Here is a 13,888-nt window from a genome sequence, read left to right as displayed (position 1 = left end):
CTCCGAACCCCGCTTCGCGGGGCTGCCGAAGCACACAGCATCACTGCAGCCGGCGGGGGTGGTCAGCGGGGGTTGTTCGCCCCGAAGGCATCCGACGACCGCCGGAAAACCCCGACGGGGGTGAAAACGCGTGGTAGAAAATCCAATATAGCCGACAAGAAAACTACACGCGGGGTGTCCGAGTGTTGGTGGGAGTGTTTCTACGTGCAGGAGGAGCGCAGTCGTGCGTCTACTGTGTGGTCTAGCACATGCTAGCTACACCTCATCGCCCTGTCTGTGTGCCTCTATGTATCCCGGTTTCACCGCTCGCAACACGGGCTCATATTTTCATTTGCAAGCGCTCCTAGCTTTCGTTCTTTGCCTTGGTTATACTCCCGCCAACCCCCCTCGCGCCCACGCTGACGTGTTCAAGGGTAGTGTCTTCGTGCTTCATGACTGAATCAAAATTTTCACCTGAAACTCAATATTCGCGCGACGTTGGCTGCGAGATTGGAAATTGCAGTTGTTGCTACCGCGTCTTTATACGTATCTGTGATTTGTGCCTGTATGGTATTCTGTCAAAAGAGATGAACCGATCGTGATAAGTCATGTGCGAAATTCAACCTTAGCCGGAAAATTTTGCTCACCTTTTACGAGAATGTGAGCGAGAGAAAAGGGTGAAATCTGTGTGACTTTGAAGAGCAAACAAGGCGGACGCATGTAAAGGCTATTTTTGGTCCCGTCTCCCTCTGCCTGTGTTTCCTCTCCGCTCGGCTCAATGAAAAAGTTCCTTTCCTTCATTTGTCCTTGTTAAGCATGATGTATATCTGCACAGGGCAAAGCTTCGCGCGAACGAGCGAGTGAGCAAAGTTTCCATCGAGCTTCCCGCCCCGCTGATGGTAGAAAGCTCGTTAAGCGACACCGGTTCAGCGATAGAAGAATATAGACGAGCTGCTTCCAAAGACAAGGACGCCCATCTTACATAACACTCTCCCTCGACGCTTCGTTGATTAAAGAATTTTCAGACGCGGTTTCCGAGTTGACCATCGTTTTTTCACCGAGTTTGAATTACGCTTTAATAACCATCGGTATATATCAACTACATCTGGATCATCGATGGAAATGAAGAGTTTAATTGGATCATCGTTTACTTCGAAGCGATATACAAGCACGCGGTGTATCCGCACCTGCGAAAATCTGCCACCAGCCGGCGTGTCAAGGAATGGATTGGTTTTCATTGCTTTAATGGCCAATGGCGCGTAGCGGTTCTAATTAGAATAGCACAATCGCACCTGAAATGGGATCGTTGTGATTGTTACGAATTGTGGGCGTCGTAGACGAGAACAGGAGAGGGACAGATGCGTGGAGAACGATGGAAGAGGGAGGGCTGGAAAGGTGCGAGAAGGATAATAATCCTCGGGCCGATTGAATTTGTATCCAGCTGTGCGGGGTGCTGCCAAGGGATAGAGTGACTCCACGGACTGGACCTCGTGTAATACGCCGAGTCGAGCCAAGTCGAAGCCCTCCTGGAGGGCGGCCGTGCTTCCTGTCATTGTGCCGTTAATGCCCGCCTCCACTTGTTGTTTATTCCCTGTGATTGCTTCGGCCCACTAACCAGATATTGCTCGACGTAAGAATTGTCGTCTGGTTCGAACGGCGGAGATGATGTAAGAATGTTGCTTCTCGATTGTTTCGTTTTCTCGTGGAATATATGAACACAAACGATATTTTTTTTGCGGGGTCCCAACCGTATGAGACAAAATTTATTCACATATTTATTTGTTATCTTCCATACAACCCGTAGTAAATGTGATTTCGTTTCAAACATGTCGTTATGAATTTCTCATGAGTTTAGCAAAGAAAATATTACCTTTTTGTCTCTTCTACTCTTTGCAGGTTTTCGCGCTTCAAACGAAATACTCTCTCCCGACGCGGGAAGGAACAACTGGCGTTATTCTTGGATGTAAAGTAAGGTAATCCACGTTATTTCCTGCGCGAGTTGTAAAACTTTTTACAAAATGCTAGAATCCTGCAGGCTTTCGTAAAACGGCACACCGCTGGCCTGTTACGGAAACTGGGAAAAAGGAAAAAGTTGTAATTCAGTTTTGCTCAAAATTTTTGCAAGCTTCGCGCAAAAGGTGTAATTATTCGCGGACAGGATGCAGTACGAAAAATATATATATCGTGCAGAGATATACGAGTACGACTGTCCTACGTAGAAAAATGGCAGGGATATTCCCAAGCAAGGTAAAAGTCTTTCTCAAATGTTCCCCCTGCTTTTTTTCCATCTTGTGTCCTCGGGGAGTTGATTATACAGGAAGACGACCATGTTGCTGCTTTTCCTTTCCGCTGCGAGGAATAACGAGGTTGCGTCAAGAGTTCCTGCAAGACTGCCAGTTACACACAGTTTTCGGTCCCTAATTAGGATGCGAGAACCGTAGAAAATCTGACGTCAGTCGACCTAGATTAGCCTTTCGCTTGGACGGTTGAGCGAGGGAGCGGTGAGACTCGGGGGTGTGTGAAAATTCAATGAATATGATTTCCTTACCTCTGAGGAAATTACGAGTATAGTTCTCCGATCCTCGCTTTCTGAGAGATTGTCAAAATTGATTGGCAACCAACCGGAAATCACTTCGGGCAAAACAATGTTGAAATTTATTTTACCCCGCGCCGGACGCAATTTATATGGAATTCGATTTTCGCCTCAGCTGATTATTGACACGGATGATCCACCCTAATGACTCGACGGTAATTTTGCCTTTTCAAACTAGATTCCTTTCGTGAACGAACCCCTCGATCGTTATTATAGTTATATATACTTCTACCCTGCGGCCCTGCGTTGAGATGCGATACACAAAAGCATATTGTTAGCAACGGAATTAGTGGCTCCCTGAGTTGGTATGGGTTTTATTTTGTGGAATGACAGACTGTCCGGTTGCCGCTCGGTTCGAAATGGTCGAAATACCCAACGATCTCTATTGAATGAGTTTTATTCGTTTTTCGTACCAACAACGATAAAACCGCTTTGTGTTCCTATGATTGCGCGGGTAGCTCGGGCTGGTGCTCCACATTCCATCCTGTCGTTGCGTTCTATTTCATCCCGTAGAGCTTTAATTTGAAAAGATTTGGGTCCCAGCCAAATTGGCGTTACGACCCAATTATATAAGTAATTATGCCTCCGAGTATCTCATAATACATAATGCACTTCCCAAGTACGGTTCATTTCTTTAAGTCGTTTGTTTTCCCACTTCTCTAATTTCTTCTTCTTTCACCGCGATCCCTTTTCCCGAAGAGACGCGATGATTGCATCTTGCCAATTAAATATTTTGCCACGAGAGAACGCGTCCTTTAATTACCTGCACGTTCGTTTAAAGAAAAAAAATAAATTGTTATTGCTTGTTGAATTGAGGGAGCAGTAGAGTAAAAGGAAATGAAAGAACAAAAAAAATATTCGGTAAAGTCGTCGCTGAAAAATGACCTGTTTTATTTCGCGCGGCAATTATTACAGAATTCTTCTTAATAATGGAAGCGGAAAATTCGCAGACGCAGACCAACCTAATTAATGAGCGCACTAAACTCCCAGATGAGTTGTTGTTACTTTCAGCCTCTCTGTTTTCAGCTTCCACTTGTTCCCTGTTGCACCATAATATTCGCAAATGATCGTGGCAGCTGTATTACTCCAATCAAAATATAATTGTATAATAAGTTTTGTTTTCGTGTTATCGTATGGGCGAATTTTGATCCAAGTTATTTATATCGTTAGATGATTCATGAAAGGCAATGAAAGTCACGACTCTTGGGAGGGAAAAAATGCACTGTTATCCATATTTTCCCGTGCCGGCTTGTAGTCACCGCCTCGCAGCCATAATTCGTGTCCTTCTTAGCGAGCTTGCGAGCTCGTTTTAAAGCTTGAACACTGCACGTGTTATGATACCCAATTTTCATGAGTATAAGAATATTTAATGCCTGGAGGGCTGCCTTAGCAGCAGCTAACTGTGAATATGAATCGAGAAAATAAAGCTGCAAGGCTCGTTGACCAGGCAATAAAATAACCAAATACACCGGGTCGTCATTCGAGCACGCGTACAAAGGGACCCGGTGCATGACGGGGAAAAGTTGTTAGAAAGAAACGATGGCTTGAGCAAACATACCCACCTGAAGTACCGATCGTCCGAGACCCAGAGTGCTGGACAAACATGTCCGAGTCGCATCGTGTCACGACCTGTCGTCTCTGCTTCGTATGTCTCGAACTCGTTCTTCGATTCGAGTGCTTGAACGGTAGTCAGTAATTATTGTCCATTCTGACAGCTTGAAATTTTATGATAGCCAAAAGCCAACGCAGTAGCGTGCAGCGCTGATTTCCATAAACGGAAAGCGTTGAGCTCGAGCAAGCTGCTCAATTCACGACTCTTACAGTCGCACCGGCATCCGACTTGAGACTCCCAAGTGCAGTCCATGGGATTGCGTAACTTCATTACCGGAGAGTCCTGATTAAGACAACCTGGAACCCGTGAAAAGGCGCACTTACTGCAGTTTTGCAGGGAAGATTAATCTCTTTCATAGTTCAACTGCCTTCCTCTTGGTGGTCCCAATGCCGCCAGAGATGAATTCGTTCGTCTCTACCAAGCGCGTCCAATCTCGTAATCCCGAGCGCAGATGCACTGTCAACGAGTAGGTACCTTGTAAGGGCAGTCCGAATGGATCCGAAACCTATCCGCCTTTATGGGGGCACGCATGCGGTATATATCTCGCGCACATGTAGGAGAAGTTGGCCGTGCGTGAAGGTTGGGTTCGCGTATTGAAATTCAAAAACTATATCGAATCGCTGAAATTATTCCAGGTCGGTCCGTTCGGCGATTCAGGACTCCCATGAAATTCGGCACCCGTGAGAGCGCCTAGACTCAGGACCAGAAATCGGCGGAACGAAATCACGACAAATGATTGCTCCGTTGCGTACGATGCATCATCATTTTCGTGGTTATTTAAGGTTCCGAATTGATGGCTGGAATGAAACTAATTCGCCATTGTCGAATTGCGCAATTGCAGAACGCGTTCAAGGCTTGGAAATGGTGTGACGATCCGTTACCGATTTTTCTGCGTCCCTCCTTCTTACGTGCCGCTCTTTTTCTTCCGCTATTTTCCCACTCTCTGAATACACATATTACGTTTCTGGACATACTTGGTTCTGTTTATTTGACCCGCTTGGGACGGCAGGTATTTCCATTCTGTGGATCGTCAAATATATTCGTACAAAACGGTGAAGAACGCTCAAAGCTCATCCAGACTGTTCTATCTCAGGATTCTGCCGAATGAAGTCGTGATCTAGACGCGGCTCCGAATTGCTAAATGAGACCATTATTGTTGGAAACAATTTAAATTTAATTTCACCCGCCAGATCTTGAAGCCGAAATCACTTCCTCGGATGGCGAATGCGTTAAGGTGACTTGCACGACAGCGAGAAAATGCTCGGTAATTTAAAAGAGATTTTTCGAGGATCCGGAAGGAGAGTGACTGAAAAATTTAGTGAACTCTTGGTGCAGTTGAGTCTTGATTACGGAAAGCTTCGAGTGATACGGTGTGTCCGTGTCTATGTGTGTGCATATGTGAAAGAAACGAAATTCTGCACTGAGTCGCGCGACCTCAATCGTTGCACACTGCCTCCGCGTTTTCAGAATTGCCGATCGCCGATCCTCTGAAGGGTTTCTCCGTTGTCTGCAAACCACTTCTACACCACATCCGAGAAGACTTCACAATAAGAATTACCACTGTCTCGAGAGAGGATTCGGTTTTCAGTTCGCCTATGCACCATGCTGAATGGTGAAGTTTCCATGCTCTCGTCTTTTCGACGTTTCCTCTTTTCTGCACAAAGTCCGCATGACACAGGAAAATAATGAAAATTCAAATGACCTCTTCGCCCTGATCAATACACCCTCCAAGGCCTGTGATTCAATAAACTTGTGTCCAATTTACCAAGCTATTTTCCATAGTGAGAACGATCCAAACGAGCGTTGGAGCTAACTTGTCTGAATGAAACTTGAAAATCGGCAGCACAGTAATTTCATGATCAACGGTCATCTTTTTCAGAAACTAATGAGCTCAACCGATCATCAGCTTTTCGAGGTAGATGAGCCTCGAGTTCGTTTCGTTTGCGGTAGGCGTCAGAGTCCTGACTACAGATACAAATGAGAGTCCCGAGAGTAGCCTCGCACATTACCCAGGAAAAACTTGATCGCCAAGACTGATTCAAGAAGAAACAATGAAAAACATTTAGATAGACTGACTAACTGTTGATCCTTTTCTCATTTTCACATGTGAAACCCCGTCACTCGAGGTGACACAGAGTTGAATACGAAAGAAGAAATATTGCCAAACCTCTGTACCTACACTTTGTTAATCTGCTTTGTATAATCGGCCGTGGCATTTCACACCTTGGCCAGCTTGTGTTACGCCATTCGCAAGACTTTTTCCCTATCTGAATACGGTCGTTGGACGGTGCTTATCTGTACCTACCGCTGCCTATTCACGGACCGTACTTCAGGGCGATAAGGTGGGCATACTATAACGGTGTATAGTCTGAATGAAATATTTTTCAGATAAGAGAAACAGGACTTTATTAACCCGGCCGATATAAATGACTATAATGTTGCAGATTTATTAATGGGGGACGTGCTTTGCGTTGTAAGCCCTCGAGCACGGATGTAGGTCTCGCCTTAGCCCTCCGTTGTTCATCCTAAAAGTCGAACGAGTAAGAAACTCGAATCTCGTCTAGAAAGATATTGAGCGGCTCTTATTTACCGGATAAATATTGATCGCGTTCAGAATATTAGTTTACCGTGGATGTGATTAACCCCACCAGCTAATAAGACGCACAATAAATCCGCCCTTTCCAATCTCACATTGCCAAGCCGCAGGCAGTTTTCACGAATATTGCAAAAGGGGGTGCAAGCATTTCGTTCGGAAAAACTTCCGTGTAGAATTTTTTTTATTCAATTTGGTGGTTATTACTATTATTATCATGCCTCAAGTTGCGTATATCTACTTATCTTCGTGTGGTACGGTGTTGTTGCGTACAAAATGAAATTCGTATCATATGTTGGTACGTTAACGCCCTGAGGTTATTCCCATCATGTCAGCCAGATGAATTTCTGCTCAACTCAATTATAAAGTTAGAAATAAATACTCGGCAAGAGATAGGGCCATGCATTGATTATGAGTTCGTTGAACTAATTTTCAACTACTAGAGAATTCTTCTTTAAGCATTTACTCGGAGTCTGAACTCTCAATTTTCCAACTCAATTTTGCTAGAATACTCCGAGCTCTAAAAAAGGTTCAAAAGATTTCAACTCGAAGGGGGAATAGAGTATAAATGGTCATGGTTTCCTGAAATAACTGCAATTTTAAACAGTAAATATGATTATTCGGAAATTAGTTCGAATGTTCTTGCAGTGAATTTCATTTCATCCGGAAACTCGACTAATTTATGACCCAAGAGGTATGTAATATATTTATAAATCGTACTCTGAATTATTCCGCGTGAAAAAACATGAGGTAACGTTTTTTGTTTCTTTTTTTTTAACGCAAAACACATTAGTATAACTTTACAAGTGAGCACGTACTTCCGCAGGAACATTTGTACGCGTAATGGTGACACAAAGTCGAATTTAAAAAGCTCACCAGTTAAGTGCGGTAATTTGCACACCCTTTATGTACACGCTTGTCGAGCTTACAATTTTTTTAAATAATTCAAAATAATTACCGACGAGCTAATTGCGGCGGAAAAATTGGACCTTGTGCCTCTCCGTGATCCTCCAATATGAAAAGAAGTCCCGTGAAAGCTGTGAAAGCTGGAAAATTATTCGAGTCTGAAGCCCAGAAGCTCCGTGAAATAAATTGCTTTTCGTACATCGCCTACAAATTACCCGGTAAGGAAACGCTCAAAGAATCTGACAAGCCGGACGAAAGGATAAACCGAGAAAGGTTAGGAGTCAGTGAATTTTCGAAAGATTGAATGTCTAGGCCACGTTAATCATTCTACATCATTTATTGAATTCTCCGCGTAAAAACGATTTCGGAATTCGTCATTTGACAACGCAAATTGTTCCACGCTTTGCTGGCTCGTAAACTTATACAAATTTGTAATATTTGCAAACCACAGTGCCAAGTATCGGAGAACAATTAACCTCGACCTCATCGCGAAATCCAATGACGTGAATGACATCAGCTTCTCATACTTATACGTGATCCTAGACATCGCTTCGTCGACAATTTATAAAGCAAAAAATACCTTCGAAGCCGCATGGCAAAGGTCGATGTATCCTTGACGATTAGCCGAAATGTGCCAATGATAAAATTCCATCGGTCGCTTGGTGTTCTTTGAGCAAAGTGAAGAGACACATGTACCGTGAAATTCGACGCAATGACAATATTGCGTTCATCGAAGCCGACTAAACGAAGGAAATTCGTCACATGCAATAAACATTGCCGGAATACCGGATAAGATCTGGGCGTACCCAACGTGTTGAATCGCCGCCCGGAATCCATTTGGAGGCAAGTCTCGACCATCGTGCAGCCAAAGTGGCAAGAAACAATCTCTGCCTGAGGAGGGTGGGAGAATAATTGAATCTGTAAAATAGTGCGCCGCGAAGTGCTGATTCGGATAAATTAAGGAAGGTTATTGCTTCTTGTCGGGCAGTGCAAGGGGTGGTAAAGGAACTTTGGCTCGTCTTCGAGCAGCCGTTACATACGTAGACTCGAGCAATTCCTATAATATGAGGGAGAAAAGGACGATATCTCGCTTCTCCTGTGCAGCTGTATACAGCGCATGAATTTGAAAAGTTTCCGAGATCTCGGTTTCCCAGAATATGCAATGAAAAAACGAACAAGTTTCATTCTTCGTACCTTTCTTTTTATGCTACTTGGGGTGAAAAAAGCACAGCACCACTCGAATGATTCGGGGCGAAACGAAATGTGAAAGGAAATTTCGAGGTGCTATCTCACACGCATACACACGTACGCACTCGTAGACACACCGTCACTCATCCCTGACACTGCCCTCTCACTTCACCCTTCAGCTGCTATAACCGGGGTTAATTGGAAAATGTTACAGACAGCCGTGACGGTTGGCAGACTGTGACAAACACTTATTACCATTCACGAAATTAGATCTACCCAATTTTTCCTTTCTTTTCTTGCCTGATACTTCGTAAGGCAGGAACGCCACTCGACGATGAAATTGCCTGTGCCAAAGAAAGAAATTCTCGGAATCAATCCTAAAAAATTGCCCGCCCTCTTACCCACCCGTTCCGCACGTCTCCAGGTATTTCGAATCTCGTGTATCCGTCGTAGTTTGGTAGGAAAAATACGTGCGTGATTAACATTCTTTTCTGTTTCACTGCAGCGCGGGATTTAGCCGTACGGCGTACCGCGACGGAGACAAAGATTGACGGACGTTGAATTCACGTAGGTACCGTTCAATTTCTGACGCAATGCCGTCATAGTGCATGCGCGTCGTCTATTATGCATCTGCCAGACAGACCCACATGAACGCGACTCCCGAGAACATTGCACGTTGTGTAGAAATTGCACAAGTGACGACGCCAGTCGACGGTGCAGCCAGCAGCTAACAGCCGAGGCTCCCCCCCAGTGTCTGCATGCCTTTGTACAACATCCCGCGGGCCTCGTTATCATCTTGATGAGCAAACTGCTGGTGCAAGACTCTCCGAATCTACGGGCTAAACCGAATGCCCAGTGTAACGAACATCCCCCCGACATCCTGGGGGCGCTTGCAGTTTCATGCCTCGAGTTTCCGCCGCTGCTCTGCTGTTGTACACTAATAAGCTTTCCATCGAAGCGCGCATAATTTGCTTTAATATTGTTCGAATCTTAATTCATAGACTTGCCGCGAGAAACTCTCCTTATACCCTTTGAATAACGGACGGTAGAATTCTCAGGGTGAAATTCAGGTCATCCGGCAATTGAACAGTCCGTTATTTTCATACTTGTCTACTACCACGTCTAATTTTATTCGGGCACTTTCGGCGTTATTGCAAATTTTATATTTCTTATTTTAGCTGGAATATTATTGTAACTGTCTTGCCCGTGTCTTCTAAGCTTCCATTAAATCTACGTTTTTGAAGTTCATAAACCTGGGCGCTTACTGACATGGACGTGACGGGAAAAAAAAGAACGATAAATTTCATCTGTGGTAGCAGAAATTGGTAAGATTTATTCAGAAGTATTTTTTTTTTTTTATATAAAAATCGTCATCGCAGTCTGTGTTTTACGGTCAAGCTGCATAAGTTTCTAGGATTACAGTTTTCTGAGATATGACTGGCTAACATTCCATCTTGTGATACTTGTATTCTGTTGACAGTTTCACTTTTGTAATACATTTTCCCAATTCTATGGGTGCACGGATACCACAGTTCTGGATACCTAAGTTGTTATACCTTTAACAACGAGTATAGAAAACTGAGGAAGACCTTGCATTCGCAACAATACCATATCATTGTATTTGTACAGTTTGATTAAGGTTTCGTAAATACGGACGTCGACCATACCTCGTAAAGTTTCGTGACGTTAAGGATAAATGCAGGGTATGACGCGTAGAGAAGATATACATCGAGTGGAATTTATCGTTAGTTACTGAAACTACAGAACAAAGTAAGTAACGCGCTTAGATTAAATCCCAGTAGAGGAAATAGATAGAAGTTGGAGGAGCTAGACGTTAACAGTCGGGAAATTCGTAAAGTTTTAAAGTATCGTAACACGTGTGTGAAAGAAGTTTGAAACGGGACAAGTGCATCGCACCGTTCATTGGAACCGTGACCGTATTACTTTAACGCTCGCCTTACCCAAGTTTCTGGATTACCGTTGTTTCCACGTATCTCTTCCACTTCTTCTTCGTTAACCAAACTCAAAACAAAAAGAAAGAAGTGGTTGAGTTTCATTTCGACCGAACGACGCGGGGACTGCGCGACCGCAAGAGCCCCGCACTACCAAAAATTAAACGCACAAATACCCACGTTAGGGATATTTACAGGGTTCAGCAGTCATGCCTCACTCCCGGGGGAACCACCATATTGATCATGGTATCCCCTACGCCAGGTTAGTATAGTCAATTTCATATTTTTACTCTTCTTCTACTCCTTCTGTCGTGATTTCACTCGCGAGAAACAAATGTTTCGCAACTGTCGCATTCAACGGTTTGAAATTATCTGTAACGACATATCGATCGTAGCTCTGCGTGACAGAAAGTCTGTGACATAAAAATAAATTCGGTTGAGATTCATGCAGAAGGTATTTAAAAAATGGTATTTCAACGCTCGCCGATTACGAGCATTCCATATTTTTTCATTACTATCAAATTTGATCAAAAATAAAATGAACCGAGGCTACGACAGCATATTGCGATAATAAAAATACCGTGTTTCCAATGAAAACGCGCACTTTCGTCGTTCATTTTGTGCTGGAAATAGCAATGCTGAAAATATGGCAATAAATATATGCCTGAAAAATTTCTTATTTCATGGTAAATGGACAAAGCAAAACCCTGCGCTACATGCTGCAATGATTTTGTAGTACGTGGATAGCTGGCGTAGTTTATCTGACTTTTCTCCGAAAGAACAACCGTTATCAACACCCATGATAGTAATTTTATGCTCTCGATGGGTGCAGCCGGGTTACGTAGAGGGTGTAAGTCAAAGAGTTTATATGCCATCGAAGATCGTTCCACCGAAGATTTACAACCGGAGCAAACCTACGAGGATCTGTTAAGTAGCAAGTACGTACATTAGTTATCAGATAAGTCAATGGCCGAGCTTTTCTCCTACCCGATAATACTGCGCTGTTGTTGATTGAAATGTAATTTTAATCTCGGCGTGTGAACCAAATTGAGGGATCGAAGTACGCCTGTCTTGCCGTACAAGGTATCCTTTTTTCCAATATGCCTTTCAATAAGGTTGGAATGATTTACGAGCACGGTTTCTTAGAGTTGTTACGTATCGATTATATCAGCTGTGATTTCATCAAGGAAAAAATCGATTTGAAATGCAAAGATAATTGTACAAGGTGTATCGTATGCTGCAATAGGTATTCGAACACAAAGGAAGAAGTAGAAAGAAATTTTGTTACTATGAAAATGCTCCGTGATAAAAATCACGCGTAACAGCTGTAAAATGATGTTTACGAAATAATTTGACCTGCTGCAAGAGAAGAGCGAAAAATATAAAATAAAAACGCGTACTGGGTTATCGGATTCCCGTAATTGAATCGAGCTGCAGGGGGAATAATTCATATTGAATTTTTGAACAAAGAAATAAACATTAAAAAAGCGGAACTCATGTTCCAATTATTTGTGCAACACCGTGGCGAGGGGTTAAACGAATCTAAACTGTATAATGAGCCAAGACCAGAGGTCCACGTCGCTAATGGAATTTGAATTTACATAATCCAGATTTATTTCGGCATTATAGGAGTATGAGATGAAGAAAAAACTGGAGGAAAAAAAAACATGAACCATAAATCAACAAGCCCGTAGGCGGAGTGATTTTCCGTTGGGGTAGTCAGGGATTTGATAATTACCACGAGAAAACAAATAGCGTGCCTACCCAGCGGCGCGGGGGGTGCGGGGTTCAATTGCACGGCTCCACTCTTACTCTCGAAGTTTGGCATGTAAATAAATCGCGTCTCTTTTCCCCTGTTTTCGTACATTTCCTTTAATAACGTCGCGCCGCCGAAGGATCAACGTGCGGGAAAAATATTCGCGGGCGGTTGCTCCTTAAAGGGGTCCCGTCCGAGTCGTCATTCTCGGATCGATGATTCCTTTTTCTTCTCTGTGTTTATACCCCGCCATAATGCATTTATTCATTTATCCGTGCATCATCTATGCGCATATCGATCGTGGAAAACTTACACGAATGAATGAAATTTAATAACACGTACTATACTGCGTCGCGTATAGACGAATGTTCGAGATTCCGAGAGGAGCTTTGGTCGCAGGATTCTTTTTCGAATCCATTCCCGACTCTTATTTCTTTTCGAATATCCTACGGCCAAGCGTATTCTCTTCGGAGAACTCTGCGCACTTTCATCGCAAGTAGTTAATACTACATTGTGTATCGAGGGCGGAAAGAAAGCGCGTTACGCCCGTATTGCACACGGAATCTTTTTGTTCGACCCCTTTAAAAATTCGTCATTTCACGCGTGTAGGGCAGGTGCAAAATAGCACGTTTCAGGCCGATTCGAAAGCGCGCGGACGAGGACTTTCCGCCCGGTTCTAGCACCGCTTCCGAATTGGCCTGAAATGTGCAATTTATGCACCTGCATAACATTCATGAAATGACGAGTTTTCAAAGGGGTGGGACAAAAAGATTTAAACAAATCAAATAAAACCTGATTTAGCGAATTAAAATGAAGTTCTGAAAGGTGCATGTTTTATTGAATTAGCCATGCTGAAAAACTTTTCTCTTCTATATTTCAATGCAGATCAGCAAATTGCCGCGTTCTCTTTCAGGAAAAATATGGCCGCCGTGCCAGTTCCACTGTTCTACCTTTCCGAAAGCCCTCTTTTTAAATTAGTGGAGCTTACACGTGTGCCTAATGTCCGAAATAATGGTGAGCCGAGTTTTTGAAAGAGTCCAACACTTGATAGCCAAGTACTTTTTTTCTGCGGGTAGAATTTCGAGATATAAAAGGTATCGTAATAGGATTCGTATTCTCGAGTTGCCGCACTTTTAATCCGCTTAATATAAGGGTATTTTAGGGAAAAGTTTTGAAAATTTAATCGTCGCTAACTGGTGTTCATTTTTTGCATGTCGGGTGCGCGCTAAATTGAATTATCATTGTATCCCGGCAACAAAAGGGTATACTGCTGTTTTTCGAGCATTGCACGTTCGCGATATTTATTTTA

At 43.4% G+C, this 13,888-nt stretch overlaps 1 non-coding gene across 1 annotated transcript; it reads right to left on the bottom strand.

Moving 5' to 3' along the window:
- Positions 1–10,942: 10,942 nt before the first annotated feature.
- LOC124304173 (U1 spliceosomal RNA) lies at positions 10,943–11,093 on the bottom strand. Its single transcript, XR_006908074.1, has one exon. It is a non-coding gene; the product is annotated as a U1 spliceosomal RNA (small nuclear RNA).
- Positions 11,094–13,888: the final 2,795 nt, after the last annotated feature.

This window comes from Neodiprion virginianus, chromosome 4, assembly GCF_021901495.1.
Source record: "Neodiprion virginianus isolate iyNeoVirg1 chromosome 4, iyNeoVirg1.1, whole genome shotgun sequence".
Lineage (NCBI taxonomy): Eukaryota > Metazoa > Arthropoda > Insecta > Hymenoptera > Diprionidae > Neodiprion > Neodiprion virginianus.
The sequence above is the reverse complement of the archived record's forward strand: the minus strand, read 5'-3'. Positions and strand labels throughout refer to the sequence as shown.